Consider the following 16,170-nt stretch of genomic DNA (forward strand, 5'->3'; position numbering starts at 1 on the left):
AATATCTTTGACTGAGTTAGCCAAAACACAACCGGATATTTCTGGTTTAATCCAGTCATATCCAGACAAAGTGGTGTGGAATTCGTATAAAATGAAGCAAAAAAATCACAGTAAAAATGGTTTTGGAGAAAAGCAATGTCTTTTTGTTAGGCAAATACATAAAATGTCATCTATACAAACAGAAATACCATGTTTGTTTGCCGCAGTTCCTCTAGCATTCTCCCTAGAAAATACGAATGTGTAGAGCCAGTGTCCCCATGATGAACCAATTAGTGATTCGACGGTACAAATTTACATGTTCCCTGATAAAAACATTCAAAACAATAAAGCCCATCAATAATATCCAGAAAACACAAACACAGAGGCTTTCACAATATTTCGGATTGAGTTAGCCAAAACACAACCGGATATTTCTGTTTTCATCCAGTCATATCCAGACAAACTGGTGTGGAATTCGTATGCAATGGACTGAGATATTCACAGTAAAAATGGTTTTGGAGAAAAGCAAAGTCTTTTCATTAGGCAAGTGCATAAAATGTCATCTATACAAACAGAAATATCATGTTTGTTTGCCGCAGTTCCTCTAGCTTTCTCCCTAGAAAATACGAATGTCTACAGCTGGTGTTCTCATCATGAACCAATTAGTGTTTCAACGGTACAAAATGAAATGTTCCCTGATAAAAACATTCAAAACAATAGAGTCCGTCAATAATATCCAGAAAACACAAACACAGTGGCTTTCACAATATTTTGGATTGAGTTAGCCAAAACAAAACTGGATATTTCTGTTTTCATCCACTCATATCCGGACAAACTGGTGTGGAATTCAGATGCAATGGACCGAGAAAATCACAGTAAAAATGGTTTTGGAGAAAAGCAAAGTCTTTTCGCTAGGCAAATGCATAAAATGTCATCTATACCAACAGAAATATCATGTTTGTTTGTCGCAGTTCCTCTAGCTCTCTCCCTAGAATATAGGAATGTGCAGAGCTGGTGTCTCCATGTGGAACCAATTAGTGTTTCAAAGATCACAATAAAATGTTGCCTGATAAAAAAATATTCAAAACAATAAAGTCCGTTGATAATATCAGGAATACACAAACACAGAGGCTGTAGCAATATCTGGGGTTGAGTTAGGCAAAACAAAACCGAATATTTCCGGATTCATCAAGTCATATCCGGAAAAAGACATTTGGAATTTGGATGCAATGGACCGAGAAAATCACAGTAAAAATGGTTTTGGAGAAAAGCAAAGTCTTTTCGTTAGGCAAATGTATAAAATGCCATATACACAAACAGAAATATCATGTTTGTTTTCCACAGTGCCTCTAGCTATCTCCCTAGAAAATACGTATATGTTCAGCTGGTGCTCCCATGATGAACCAATTAGTGTTTCAACGGTACAAAATGAAATGTTCCCTGATAAAAACATTCCAAACAATAAGTCCATCGATAATATCCAGAAAGCACAAACACAGAGGCTGTAGCAATATGTCGGACTGAGTTAGCCAAAACACAACCGGATATTTCTGGTTTCATCCAGTCATATCCTGACAAACTTGCTTGGAATTCGTATGCAATGGACCGAGAAAATCACAATAAAAATGGTTTTGGAGAAAACCAAAGTCTTTTCGTTAGGCAAGTGCATAAAATGTCATCTAGACAAACAGAAGTATCATGTTTGTTTGCTGCAGTTCCTCTAGATTGCTCCCTAGAAAATACGAATTCGTAGAGCTGGTGTCCCCATGATGAACCAATTAGTGTTTCAACGGTACAAAATTGAATGTTCGCTGATTAAAAACATTCAAAACAATAAACTCTGTGGATAATATCAGGAATACACAAACACAGAGACTGTAGCAATATCTGGGATTGAGTTAGCCAAAACAAAAGCCATATTTCCGGTTTCAATCAGTCACATACGGACAAACTGGCATGGAATTCCTATGCAATGGACTAAGAAAATCACAGTAAAAATGGTTTTGGAGATCAGCAAAGGGTTTTCGTGAGGCAAGTGCATAAAATGTCATCTATGAAAACAGAAATATCATTTTTGTTTGCTGAAGTTCCTCTAGCTTTCTCCCTAGAAAATACGAATGTGTAGAGCTGGTGTCACCATGAGAAACCAATTAGTGTTTCTATGGTACAAATTAAATGTTCCCTGATAAAAATATTCAAAACAATAACGTCAACGATAATATCCAGAAAACAAAATCACAGAGGCTTTCACAATATTTCGTATTGAGTTAGCCAAAACACAACCGGATATTTCTGGTTTCATCCAGTCATATCCGGACAAACTGGTGTGGAATTCCTATGCAATGGGCTTAGAAAATCACAGTAAAAATGGTTTTGGAGAAAAGTAAAGTCTTTCGTTAGGCAAGTGCATAAAATGTTATGTATACAAACAGAAATATCAAGTTTGTTTGCCGCAGTCCCTCTAGCTTTCTCCCTAGAAAATATGAATGTGTAGAGCTGGTGTCTACATGTGGAACCAATTAGATTTCCAAGCATAAAATTAAATGTTCCCTGATAAAAAACATTCAAAACAATAAAGTTCATTGATTATATCCAGAAAAAATAAACACAGAGGCTGTAGCAATATCTGGGATTGAGTTAGCCAAAACAAAACCGGATATTTCTGGTTTCATCCAGTCATATCCGGACAAACTGGTGTGGAATTCGTATGCAATGGACCGAGAAAATTACAGTAAAAATGGTTTTGGAGAAAAGCAAAGTCTTTTCGATAGCCATGTGCATAAACGTCATCTACAAAAACATAAATATTATGTTTGTTTGCCACAGTTCCTCAGGCTTTCTCCCTAGAAAATACGAATGTGTAGAGCTGCTGTCCCCATGATGAACCGATTATTGTTTCTACGGTAGAAATTAAATGTTCCCTGATAAAAATATTCAAAACAATAAAGTCCATCGATAATATTCAGAAAACACAAACACAGAGGCTGTAGCAATATTTCGGATTTAGTTAGCCAAAACAAAACCGGATATTTCTGGTTACATCCAATCATATCCGGACAACGTGGTTTGGAATTCGTATGCAATGGACCGAGAAAATCACAGTAGAAATGGTTTTGGGGAAAAGCAAAGTCTTTTCGTTAGGCAAGTGCATAAAATGTCATCTATACAAACAGAAATATCATGTTTGTTTGCCACAGTTCATCTAGCTTTCTCCCTAGAAAATAAGAATGTGTAGAGGTGTTGTCCGCATGATGAACCGATTAGTGTTTCAAAGGTACAAAATGAAATGTTCCCCGATAAAAATACTCAAAACAATAAAGTCCATTGATAATATTCAGAAAACACAAACACAGAGGCTGTAGCAATATGTGGGATTCAGTTAGTCAAAACACAACCGGATATTTCCGGTTTCATCCAGTCATCCGGACAAACTGGTGTGGAATTCATATGCAATGGACCGAGAAAATCACAGTAAAAATGCTTTTGGAGAAAAGCAAAGTCTTTTCGTTAGGCATGTGCATAAAACATCATCTACAAAAACAGAAATATCATGTTTGTTTGCCACAGTTCCTCTAGCTTTCTCCCTAGAAAATACGAATGTGTAGAGCTGGTGTCCCCATGATGAACCAATTAGTGTTTCTACGGTACAAAAATAAGGGTTCCATGATAAAAATATTCAAACAATACAGTCCATCGATAATATTCAGAAAACACAAACAGAGAGTCTTTCATAATATTTCGGATTCAGTTAGCCAAAACACAACCGGATATTTCTGGTTTCATCCAGTCATATCCGGACAAAGTGCTTTGGAATTCGTATGCAATGCACCGAGAAAATCACAGTAGAAATTTTTTGGGGAAAAGCAACGTATTTTCGTTAGGCAAGTGCATAAAACGTCATCTATACAAACGGAAATAACATGTTTGTTTGCCACAGTTCCTCTAATTTCTCCCTAGGAATTACGAAATTTTAGAGTTGGTGTCTCCATGTGGAACCAATTCCTGTATCCAAGCTCAAAATGAAATGTGCTCCAATAAAAAACATTCAAAACAATAAAGTCCATTGAAAATATCCAGAAAACACAAACACAGAGGCTGTAGCAATATCTTTGACTGAGTTAGCCAAAACACAACCGGATATTTCTGGTTTAATCCAGTCATATCCAGACAAAGTGGTGTGGAATTCATATAAAATGAAGCAAAAAAATCACAGTAAAAATGGTTTTGGAGAAAAGCAAAGTCTTTTTGTTAGGCAAATACATAAAATGTCATCTATACAAACAGAAATACCATGTTTGTTTGCCGCAGTTCCTCTAGCATTCTCCCTAGAAAATACGAATGTGTATAACCGGTGTCCCCATGATGAACCAATTAGTGATTCGACGGTACAAATTTACATGTTCCCTGATAAAAACATTCAAAACAATAAAGCCCATCAATAATATCCAGAAAACACAAACACAGAGGCTTTCACAATATTTCGGATTGAGTTAGCCAAAACACAACCGGATATTTCTGTTTTCATCCAGTCATATCCAGACAAACTGGTGTGGAATTCGTATGCAATGGACTGAGATATTCACAGTAAAAATGGTTTTGGAGAAAAGCAAAGTCTTTTCATTAGGCAAGTGCATAAAATGTCATCTATACAAACAGAAATATCATGTTTGTTTGCCGCAGTTCCTCTAGCTTTCTCCCTAGAAAATACGAATGTCTACAGCTGGTGTTCTCATCATGAACCAATTAGTGTTTCAACGGTACAAAATGAAATGTTCCCTGATAAAAACATTCAAAACAATAGAGTCCGTCAATAATATCCAGAAAACACAAACACAGTGGCTTTCACAATATTTTGGATTGAGTTAGCCAAAACAAAACTGGATATTTCTGTTTTCATCCACTCATATCCGGACAAACTGGTGTGGAATTCAGATGCAATGGACCGAGAAAATCACAGTAAAAATGGTTTTGGAGAAAAGCAAAGTCTTTTCGCTAGGCAAATGCATAAAATGTCATCTATACCAACAGAAATATCATGTTTGTTTGTCGCAGTTCCTCTAGCTCTCTCCCTAGAATATAGGAATGTGCAGAGCTGGTGTCTCCATGTGGAACCAATTAGTGTTTCAAAGATCACAATAAAATGTTGCCTGATAAAAAAATATTCAAAACAATAAAGTCCGTTGATAATATCAGGAATACACAAACACAGAGGCTGTAGCAATATCTGGGGTTGAGTTAGGCAAAACAAAACCGAATATTTCCGGATTCATCAAGTCATATCCGGAAAAAGACGTTTGGAATTTGGATGCAATGGACCGAGAAAATCACAGTAAAAATGGTTTTGGAGAAAAGCAAAGTCTTTTCGTTAGGCAAATGTATAAAATGCCATATACACAAACAGAAATATCATGTTTGTTTTCCACAGTGCCTCTAGCTTTCTCCCTAGAAAATACGTATATGTTCAGCTGGTGCTCCCATGATGAACCAATTAGTGTTTCAACGGTACAAAATGAAATGTTCCCTGATAAAAACATTCCAAACAATAAGTCCATCGATAATATCCAGAAAGCACAAACACAGAGGCTGTAGCAATATGTCGGACTGAGTTAGCCAAAACACAACCGGATATTTCTGGTTTCATCCAGTCATATCCTGACAAACTTGCTTGGAATTCGTATGCAATGGACCGAGAAAATCACAATAAAAATGGTTTTGGAGAAAACCAAAGTCTTTTCGTTAGGCAAGTGCATAAAATGTCATCTAGACAAACAGAAGTATCATGTTTGTTTGCTGCAGTTCCTCTAGATTGCTCCCTAGAAAATACGAATTCGTAGAGCTGGTGTCCCCATGATGAACCAATTAGTGTTTCAACGGTACAAAATTGAATGTTCGCTGATTAAAAACATTCAAAACAATAAACTCTGTGGATAATATCAGGAATACACAAACACAGAGACTGTAGCAATATCTGGGATTGAGTTAGCCAAAACAAAAGCCATATTTCCGGTTTCAACGAGTCACATCCGGACAAACTGGCATGGAATTCGTATGCAATGGACCGAGAAAATCACAGTAGAAATGGTTTTGGAGATCAGCAAAGGGTTTTCGTGAGGCAAGTGCATAAAATGTCATCTATGAAAAAAGAAATATCATTTTTGTTTGCTGAAGTTCCTCTAGCTTTCTCCCTAGAAAATACGAATGTGTAGAGCTGGTGTCACCATGAGAAACCAATTAGTGTTTCTACGGTACAAATTAAATGTTCCCTGATAAAAATATTCAAAACAATAACGTCCAACGATAATATCCAGAAAACAATATCACAGAGGCTTTCACAATATTTCGTATTGAGTTAGCCAAAACACAACTGGATATTTCTGGATTCATCCAGTCATATCCGGACAAACTGGTGTGGAATTCCTCTGCAATGGGCTTAGAAAATCACAGTAAAAATGGTTTTGGAGAAAAGTAAAGTCTTTCGTTAGGCAAGTGCATAAAATGTTATGTATACAAACAGAAATATCAAGTTTGTTTGCCGCAGTCCCTCTAGCTTTCTCCCTAGAAAATATGAATGTGTAGAGCTGGTGTCTACATGTGGAACCAATTAGATTTCCAAGCATAAAATTAAATGTTCCCTGATAAAAAACATTCAAAACAATAAAGTTCATTGATTATATCCAGAAAAAATAAACACAGAGGCTGTAGCAATATCTGGGATTGAGTTAGCCAAAACAAAACCGGATATTTCCGGTTTCATCCAGTCATATCCGGACAAACTGGTGTGGAATTCGTATGCAATGGACCGAGAAAATTACAGTAAAAATGGTTTTGGAGAAAAGCAAAGTCTTTTCGATAGCCATGTGCATAAACGTCATCTACAAAAACATAAATATTATGTTTGTTTGCCACAGTTCCTCAGGCTTTCTCCCTAGAAAATACGAATGTGTAGAGCTGCTGTCCCCATGATGAACCGATTATTGTTTCTACAGTAGAAATTAAATGTTCCCTGATAAAAATATTCAAAACAATAAAGTCCATCGATAATATTCAGAAAACACAAACACAGAGGCTGTAGCAATATTTCGGATTTAGTTAGCCAAAACAAAACCGGATATTTCTGGTTACATCCAATCATATCCGGACAACGTGGTTTGGAATTCGTATGCAATGGACCGAGAAAATCACAGTAGAAATGGTTTTGGGGAAAAGCAAAGTCTTTTCGTTAGGCAAGTGCATGAAACGTCATCTATACAAACAGAAATATCATGTTTGTTTGCCACAGTTCATCTAGCTTTCTCCCTAGAAAATAAGAATGTGTAGAGGTGTTCTCCGCATGATGAACCGATTAGTGTTTCAAAGGTACAAAATGAAATGTTCCCTGATAAAAATACTCAAAAAATAAAGTCCATTGATAATACTCAGAAAACACAAACACAGAGGCTGTAGCAATATGTGGGATTCAGTTAGTCAAAACACAACCGGATATTTCCGGTTTCATCCAGTCATCCGGACAAACTGCTGTGGAATTCATATGCAATGGACCGAGAAAATCACAGTAAAAATGCTTTTGGAGAAAAGCAAAGTCTTTTCGTTAGGCATGTGCATAAAACGTCATCTACAAAAACAGAAATATCATGTTTGTTTGCCACAGTTCCTCTAGCTTTCTCCCTAGAAAATACGAATGTGTAGAGCTGGTGTCCCCATGATGAACCAATTAGTGTTTCTACGGTACAAAAATAAGGGTTCCCTGATAAAAATATTCAAACAATACAGTCCATCGATAATATTCAGAAAACACAAACAGAGAGTCTTTCATAATATTTCGGATTCAGTTAGCCAAAACACAACCGGATATTTCTGGTTTCATCCAGTCATATCCGGACAAAGTGCTTTGGAATTCGTATGCAATGCACCGAGAAAATCACAGTAGAAATTTTTTGGGGAAAAGCAACGTATTTTCGTTAGGCAAGTGCATAAAACGTCATCTATACAAACGGAAATAACATGTTTGTTTGCCACAGTTCCTCTAATTTCTCCCTAGGAATTACGAAATTTTAGAGTTGGTGTCTCCATGTGGAACCAATTCCTGTATCCAAGCTCAAAATGAAATGTGCTCCAATAAAAAACATTCAAAACAATAAAGTCCATTGAAAATATCCAGAAAACACAAACACAGAGGCTGTAGCAATATCTTTGACTGAGTTAGCCAAAACACAACCGGATATTTCTGGTTTAATCCAGTCATATCCAGACAAAGTGGTGTGGAATTCGTATAAAATGAAGCAAAAAAATCACAGTAAAAATGGTTTTGGAGAAAAGCAAAGTCTTTTTGTTAGGCAAATACATAAAATGTCATCTATACAAACAGAAATACCATGTTTGTTTGCCGCAGTTCCTCTAGCGTTCTCCCTAGAAAATACGAATGTGTAGAGCTGGTGTCCCCATGATGAACCAATTAGTGATTCGACGGTACAAATTTACATGTTCCCTGATAAAAACATTCAAAACAATAAAGCCCATCAATAATATCCAGAAAACACAAACACAGAGGCTTTCACAATATTTCGGATTGAGTTAGCCAAAACACAACCGGATATTTCTGTTTTCATCCAGTCATATCCAGACAAACTGGTGTGGAATTCGTATGCAATGGACTGAGATATTCACAGTAAAAATGGTTTTGGAGAAAAGCAAAGTCTTTTCATTAGGCAAGTGCATAAAATGTCATCTATACAAACAGAAATATCATGTTTGTTTGCCGCAGTTCCTCTAGCTTTCTCCCTAGAAAATACGAATGTCTACAGCTGGTGTTCTCATCATGAACCAATTAGTGTTTCAACGGTACAAAATGAAATGTTCCCTGATAAAAACATTCAAAACAATAGAGTCCGTCAATAATATCCAGAAAACACAAACACAGTGGCTTTCACAATATTTTGGATTGAGTTAGCCAAAACAAAACCGGATATTTCTGTTTTCATCCACTCATATCCGGACAAACTGGTGTGGAATTCAGATGCAATGGACCGAGAAAATCACACTAAAAATGGTTTTGGAGAAAAGCAAAGTCTTTTCGCTAGGCAAATGCATAAAATGTCATCTATACCAACAGAAATATCATGTTTGTTTGTCGCAGTTCCTCTAGCTCTCTCCCTAGAATATAGGAATGTGCAGAGCTGGTGTCTCCATGTGGAACCAATTAGTGTTTCAAAGATCACAATAAAATGTTGCCTGATAAAAAAATATTCAAAACAATAAAGTCCGTTGATAATATCAGGAATACACAAACACAGAGGCTGTAGCAATATCTGGGGTTGAGTTAGCCAAAACAAAACCGAATATTTCCGGATTCATCAAGTCATATCCGGAAAAAGACATTTGGAATTTGGATGCAATGGACCGAGAAAATCACAGTAAAAATGGTTTTGGAAAAAAGCAAAGTCTTTTCGTTAGGCAAATGTATAAAATGCCATATACACAAACAGAAATATCATGTTTGTTTTCCACAGTGCCTCTAGCTTTCTCCCTAGAAAATACGTATATGTTCAGCTGGTGCTCCCATGATGAACCAATTAGTGTTTCAACGGTACAAAATGAAATGTTCCCTGATAAAAACATTCCAAACAATAAGTCCATCGATAATATCCAGAAAGCACAAACACAGAGGCTGTAGCAATATGTCGGACTGAGTTAGCCAAAACACAACCGGATATTTCTGGTTTCATCCAGTCATATCCTGACAAACTTGCTTGGAATTCGTATGCAATGGACCGAGAAAATACAATAAAAAAGGTTTTGGAGAAAACCAAAGTCTTTTCGTTAGGCAAGTGCATAAAATGTCATCTAGACAAACAGAAGTATCATGTTTGTTTGCTGCAGTTCCTCTAGATTGCTCCCTAGAAAATACGAATTCGTAGAGCTGGTGTCCCCATGATGAACCAATTAGTGTTTCAACGGTACAAAATTGAATGTTCGCTGATTAAAAACATTCAAAACAATAAACTCTGTGGATAATATCAGGAATACACAAACACAGAGACTGTAGCAATATCTGGGATTGAGTTAGCCAAAACAAAAGCCATATTTCCGGTTTCAATCAGTCACATACGGACAAACTGGCATGGAATTCCTATGCAATGGACTAAGAAAATCACAGTAAAAATGGTTTTGGAGATCAGCAAAGGGTTTTCATGAGGCAAGTGCATAAAATGTCATCTATGAAAACAGAAATATCATTTTTGTTTGCTGAAGTTCCTCTAGCTTTCTCCCTAGAAAATACGAATGTGTAGAGCTGGTGTCACCATGAGAAACCAATTAGTGTTTCTATGGTACAAATTAAATGTTCCCTGATAAAAATATTCAAAACAATAACGTCCAACGATAATATCCAGAAAACAAAATCACAGAGGCTTTCACAATATTTCGTATTGAGTTAGCCAAAACACAACTGGATATTTCTGGATTCATCCAGTCATATCCGGACAAACTGGTGTGGAATTCCTCTGCAATGGGCTTAGAAAATCACAGTAAAAATGGTTTTGGAGAAAAGTAAAGTCTTTCGTTAGGCAAGTGCATAAAATGTTATGTATACAAACAGAAATATCAAGTTTGTTTGCTGCAGTCCCTCTAGCTTTCTCCCTAGAAAATATGAATGTGTAGAGCTGGTGTCTACATGTGGAACCAATTAGATTTCCAAGCATAAAATTAAATGTTCCCTGATAAAAAACATTCAAAACAATAAAGTTCATTGATTATATCCAGAAAAAATAAACACAGAGGCTGTAGCAATATCTGGGATTGAGTTAGCCAAAACAAAACCGGATATTTCCGGTTTCATCCAGTCATATCCGGACAAACTGGTGTGGAATTCGTATGCAATGGACCGAGAAAATCACAGTAAAAATGGTTTTGGAGAAAAGCAAAGTCTTTTCGATAGCCATGTGCATAAACGTCATCTACAAAAACATAAATATTATGTTTGTTTGCCACAGTTCTTCATGCTTTCTCCCTAGAAAATACGAATGTGTAGAGCTGCTGTCCCCATGATGAACTGATTATTGTTTCTAAGGTAGAAATTAAATGTTCCCTGATAAAAATATTCAAAACAATAAAGTCCATCGATAATATTCAGAAAACACAAACACAGAGGCTGTAGCAATATTTCGGATTTAGTTAGCCAAAACAAAACCGGATATTTCTGGTTACATCCAATCATATCCGGACAACGTGGTTTGGAATTCGTATGCAATGGACCGAGAAAATCACAGTAGAAATGGTTTTGGGGAAAAGCAAAGTCTTTTCGTTAGGCAAGTGCATGAAATGTCATCTATACAAACAGAAATATCATGTTTGTTTGCCACAGTTCATCTAGCTTTCTCCCTAGAAAATAAGAATGTGTAGAGGTGTTCTCCGCATGATGAACCAATTAGTGTTTCAATGGTACAAAATGAAATGTTCCCCGATAAAAATACTCAAAAAATAAAGTCCATTGATAATACTCAGAAAACACAAACACAGAGGCTGTAGCAATATGTGGGATTCAGTTAGTCAAAACACAACCGGATATTTCCGGTTTCATCCAGTCATCCGGACAAACTGGTGTGGAATTCATATGCAATGGACCGAGAAAATCACAGTAAAAATACTTTTGGAGAAAAGCAAAGTCTTTTCGTTAGGCATGTGCATAAAACGTCATCTACAAAAACAGAAATATCATGTTTGTTTGCCACAGTTCCTCTAGCTTTCTCCCTAGAAAATACGAATGTGTAGAGCTGGTGTCCCCATGATGAACCAATTAGTGTTTCTACGGTACAAAAATAAGTTTTCCCTGATAAAAATATTCAAACAATACAGTCCATCGATAATATTCAGAAAACACAAACAAAGAGTCTTTCATAATATTTCGGATTCAGTTAGCCAAAACACAACCGGATATTTCTGTTTTCATCCAGTCATATCCGGACAAAGTGCTTTGGAATTCGTATGCAATGCACCGAGAAAATCACAGCAGAAATTTTTTGGGGAAAAGCAACGTATTTTCGTTAGGCAAGTGCATAAAACGTCATCTATACAAACGGAAATAACATGTTTGTTTGCCACAGTTCCTCTAATTTCTCCCTCGGAATTACGAATTTGTAGAGTTGGTGTCTCCATGTGGAACCAATTCCTGTATCCAAGCTCAAAATGAAATGTACTCCGATAAAAAACATTCAAAACAATAAAGTCCATTGATAATATCCAGAAAGCACAAACACAGAGGCTGTAGCAATATCTTTGACTGAGTTAGCCAAAACACAACCGGATATTTCTGGTTTAATCCAGTCATATCCAGACAAAGTGGTGTGGAATTCCTATAAAATGAAGCAAAAAAATCACAGTAAAAATGGTTTTCGAGAAAAGCAAAGTCTTTTTGTTAGGCAAATACATAAAATGTCATCTACACAAACAGAAATACCATGTTTGTTTGCCGCAGTTCCTCTAGCGTTCTCCCTAGAAAATACGAATGTGTAGAGCTGGTGTCCCCATGATGAACCAATTAGTGATTCGACGGTACAAATTTACATGTTCCCTGATAAAAACATTCAAAACAATAAAGCCCATCATAATATCCAGAAAACACAAACACAGAGGCTTTCACAATATTTCGGATTGAGTTAGCCAAAACACAACCTGATATTTCTGTTTTCATCCAGTCATATCCAGACAAACTGGTGTGGAATTCGTATGCAATGGACCGACATATTCACAGTAAAAATGGTTTTGGAGAAAAGCAAAGTCTTTTCATTAGGCAAGTGCATAAAATGTCATCTATACAAACAGGAATATCATGTTTGTTTGCCGTAGTTCCTCTAGCTTTCTCCCTAGAAAAAACGAATATGTTCAGCTGGTGTCTCCTTGTGGATCCAATTACTGTATCCAAGCTCAAAATAAAATGCTCCCCGATAAAAAACATTCAAAAAAATAAAATCCCTTGATAATATCCAGAAAACACAAACAGAGGGTCTGTAGCAATATCTGGGATTGAGTTAGCCAAAACACAACCGGATATTTCTGTTTTCATCCAGTCATATCCAGACAAACTGGTGTGGAATTCGTATGCAATGGACCGAGAAAATCACAGTAGAAATGGTTTTGGAGAAAAGCAAAGTCTTTTCGTTAGGCAAGTGCATAAAATGTAATCTACACAAACAGAAATATCATGTTTGTTTCCCGCAGTTCCTCTTGTTTTCTCCCTAGAAAATAACAATGTGTAGAGCTGGTGTCTCCATGTGGAACCCATTAGTGTTTCTACAGTACAAAATTAAATGTTCCCTGATAAAAACATTCAAAACAATAAAGTCCATCGATAATAGCCAGAAAACACAAACACAGAGGCTTTCACAATATTTCGGTTTGAGTTAGAAAAAACAAACCCGGATATTTCTGGTTTCATCCAGTCATATCCGGACAAAGTGGTGTGGAATTCGTATGCATTGGGCTAATATAATCAGAGTAAAATGATTTTAGAAAAAAGCAAAGTCTTGTTGTTAGGCAAGTGCATAAAAAATCATCGATACAAACAGAAGTATCAGGTTTCTTTGCCACAGATCCTCTAGCTTTCTCCCTAGAAAATACGAATATGTTCAGCTGGTGTCTCCATATGGAACCAATTACTGTATCCAAGCTCAACATAAAATATTCCCCGGTAAAAAAGTTCAAAACAATAAATTCCTTGGATAATATCCGGAAAACACAAACACAGAGGCTGTAGCAATGTCTGGGATTAAGTTAGCCAAAACAAAACCGGATATATCCGGTTTCATCCACTCAATCCGGACAAACTTGTGTGGAATTCGTATGCAATGGACCGAGAAAATCACAGTAAAAATGGTTTTGGAGGAAAGCAAAGACTTTCGTTAGGTAGTGCATAAAATGTCATCTATACAAAGAAATATCATGTTTGTTTGCCGCAGTTCCTCTAGCTTTCTCCCTAGAAAATACGAATGTGTAAAGCTGGTGTCTCCACGTGGAACCAATTAGTGTTTCAAATATCACAATAAAATGTTGCCTGATAAAAAAATATTCAAAACAATAAAGTCCGTTGATAATATCAGGAATACACAAACACAGAGGCTGTAGCAATATCTGGGGTTGAGTTAGCCAAAACAATACTGAATATTTCCGGATTCATCAAGTCATATCCGGAAAAAGACGTTTGGAATTTGGATGCAATGGACCGAGAAAATCACAGTAAAAATGGTTTTGGAGAAAAGCAAAGTCTTTTCGTTAGGCAAATGTATAAAATGCCATATACACAAACAGAAATATCATGTTTGTTTTCCACAGTGCCTCTAGCTTTCTCCCTAGAAAATACGTATATGTTCAGCTGGTGCTCCCATGATGAACCAATTAGTGTTTCAACGGTACAAAATGAAATGTTCCCTGATAAAAACATTCCAAACAATAAGTCCATCGATAATATCCAGAAAGTGAGAGAGAATAAGGCAGGAAGGGGTTAAAATTGAGTTGCTTGGCTAACTGCATATTGTTCTGCTTTTGTATAAAATAGCTGGGCTTGCAAAATGCATTTTTTTTAAGATAACTAGACTTTAGCTGACCTTGTAATATGTGATGATTGTGCTAATGCTTTTATGAGATAATGGAGCATGTGATAATTATTTTAGGAGCTATGTTAAGTTTTTGGTTATGATGACCCCGTGTTTATGCTTGCTCAAGGACTCTGCCCCCTCACTCTGGAAAAACCCTCTATCTTGTGATGTATTCGTCATGCTGTGGTTTATCTTGTGATTTTTGGCAATGATGTGGAGATATGCTAATGTTGTGGTTTTCAATCTTAAATACGCTGTGCAGTTGATGATCGGCGCCTCTCTTCTTGCACAGAGATGGCCCATCTGCGCAGATGTAATAAACTTCCTCATGTTCTTTACAGCGGTTGGAATGGAATTCGTGTTTCTGGGGTCGGTAGAAGTGTGAGGCACCTTTCGGGGGTCTTACATTCTTGGGGGCTCGTCCGGGATTCGAGACCCCAGACCCACGCTCCATTTTCCAATCGGAGGTAAGTTTTTGCTGTTTTAAGTGTTTTTGTGTGTTCTGTTGATTTTTTTATTATTTTATTTTCTTCCCGGGGCGCTTGATGTACCGGAGGTTCATGTTTTACTGAGATTGTGCCTGTACAGGACCTGTATTTGAAAAGAGCCAGTAGTAGGAAGGACAGACGTGTCAAGACCCCTGGCTCAGGCCCTTGGAGGACGCTCCATTGGCGGTATTCTGGGGGGGGCCTGGCGGGTGGCAGCCGCTTCGCTCCCATCATTAAGCTTACCTGGGGGGCGTGGCGGGTGGCAGCCGCTTCGCTCTCATCGGAAGCTCTGGTTAGGATTCTGGGGGGGCCTGGCGGGTGGCAGCCGCTTCGCTCCCATCATTAAGCTTACCTGGGGAGCGTGGCGGGTGGCAGCCGCTTCGCTCTCATCGGAAGCTCTGGTTAGGATTCAGTAAGGTTTTCTTCCCCGGGAGAAGGGCTGGTGACAGCAGCCACTCCCGTTGGAAGTTGTGGTTTTGGTTTTGTCTTGGTTTTGCGCGCAGTGTCTTTGTGAATTTTGTGATTTGTGAGTCTTGTGGTTGTTTTTTTTGTGTTTTAATATACTTTCCTTATTTGCCTTTCCCCTTCAATATGGGACAGGAATTAACTACACCTTTGAGTTTTACTTTATGAGTCTTAATTGGGAAAACTGCAACGCAAAGTTGTTTATGTTGTGTATCTGTTTTCAGTGTTTGAGTGATTACCCAACTGATCAGAAGTGTACTGATTGTTGGCCAAACCGCTTGACTCTGACAGCTTAAATTCTAAACTGAGTCTTCCAACTTTGGGCTTCCAGTCGGATCCCTGGAACTCTCAAAGGATGAGACTCTAAAATTTGTTAAAGTAAAATATATTAAAATGCTTTAGACATGTTTCTCTTAACGATGAAGATCTTTTCAAGGTTATGTCCATGTTTGCTGTCCAGGAGGGGTTATTCTTATGTTACTTAAAAGCATGGAAATGTAATTTTGACTTTTAATTCAGAACTCAGTGTCTTAAGCCATCTAGGCATCAATGCTAAGCAAAATGTAAAAAAATGTATTGTACTTTTCACATCTTAAATTCGATAGGAGAAACTGTTTGAGTTTGTTAACATGTATTTTCATAGATAGTTTATA

Source organism: Lepus europaeus, chromosome 6 (assembly GCF_033115175.1).
Source record: "Lepus europaeus isolate LE1 chromosome 6, mLepTim1.pri, whole genome shotgun sequence".
In the NCBI taxonomy this organism is placed as follows: Eukaryota; Metazoa; Chordata; class Mammalia; order Lagomorpha; family Leporidae; genus Lepus; species Lepus europaeus.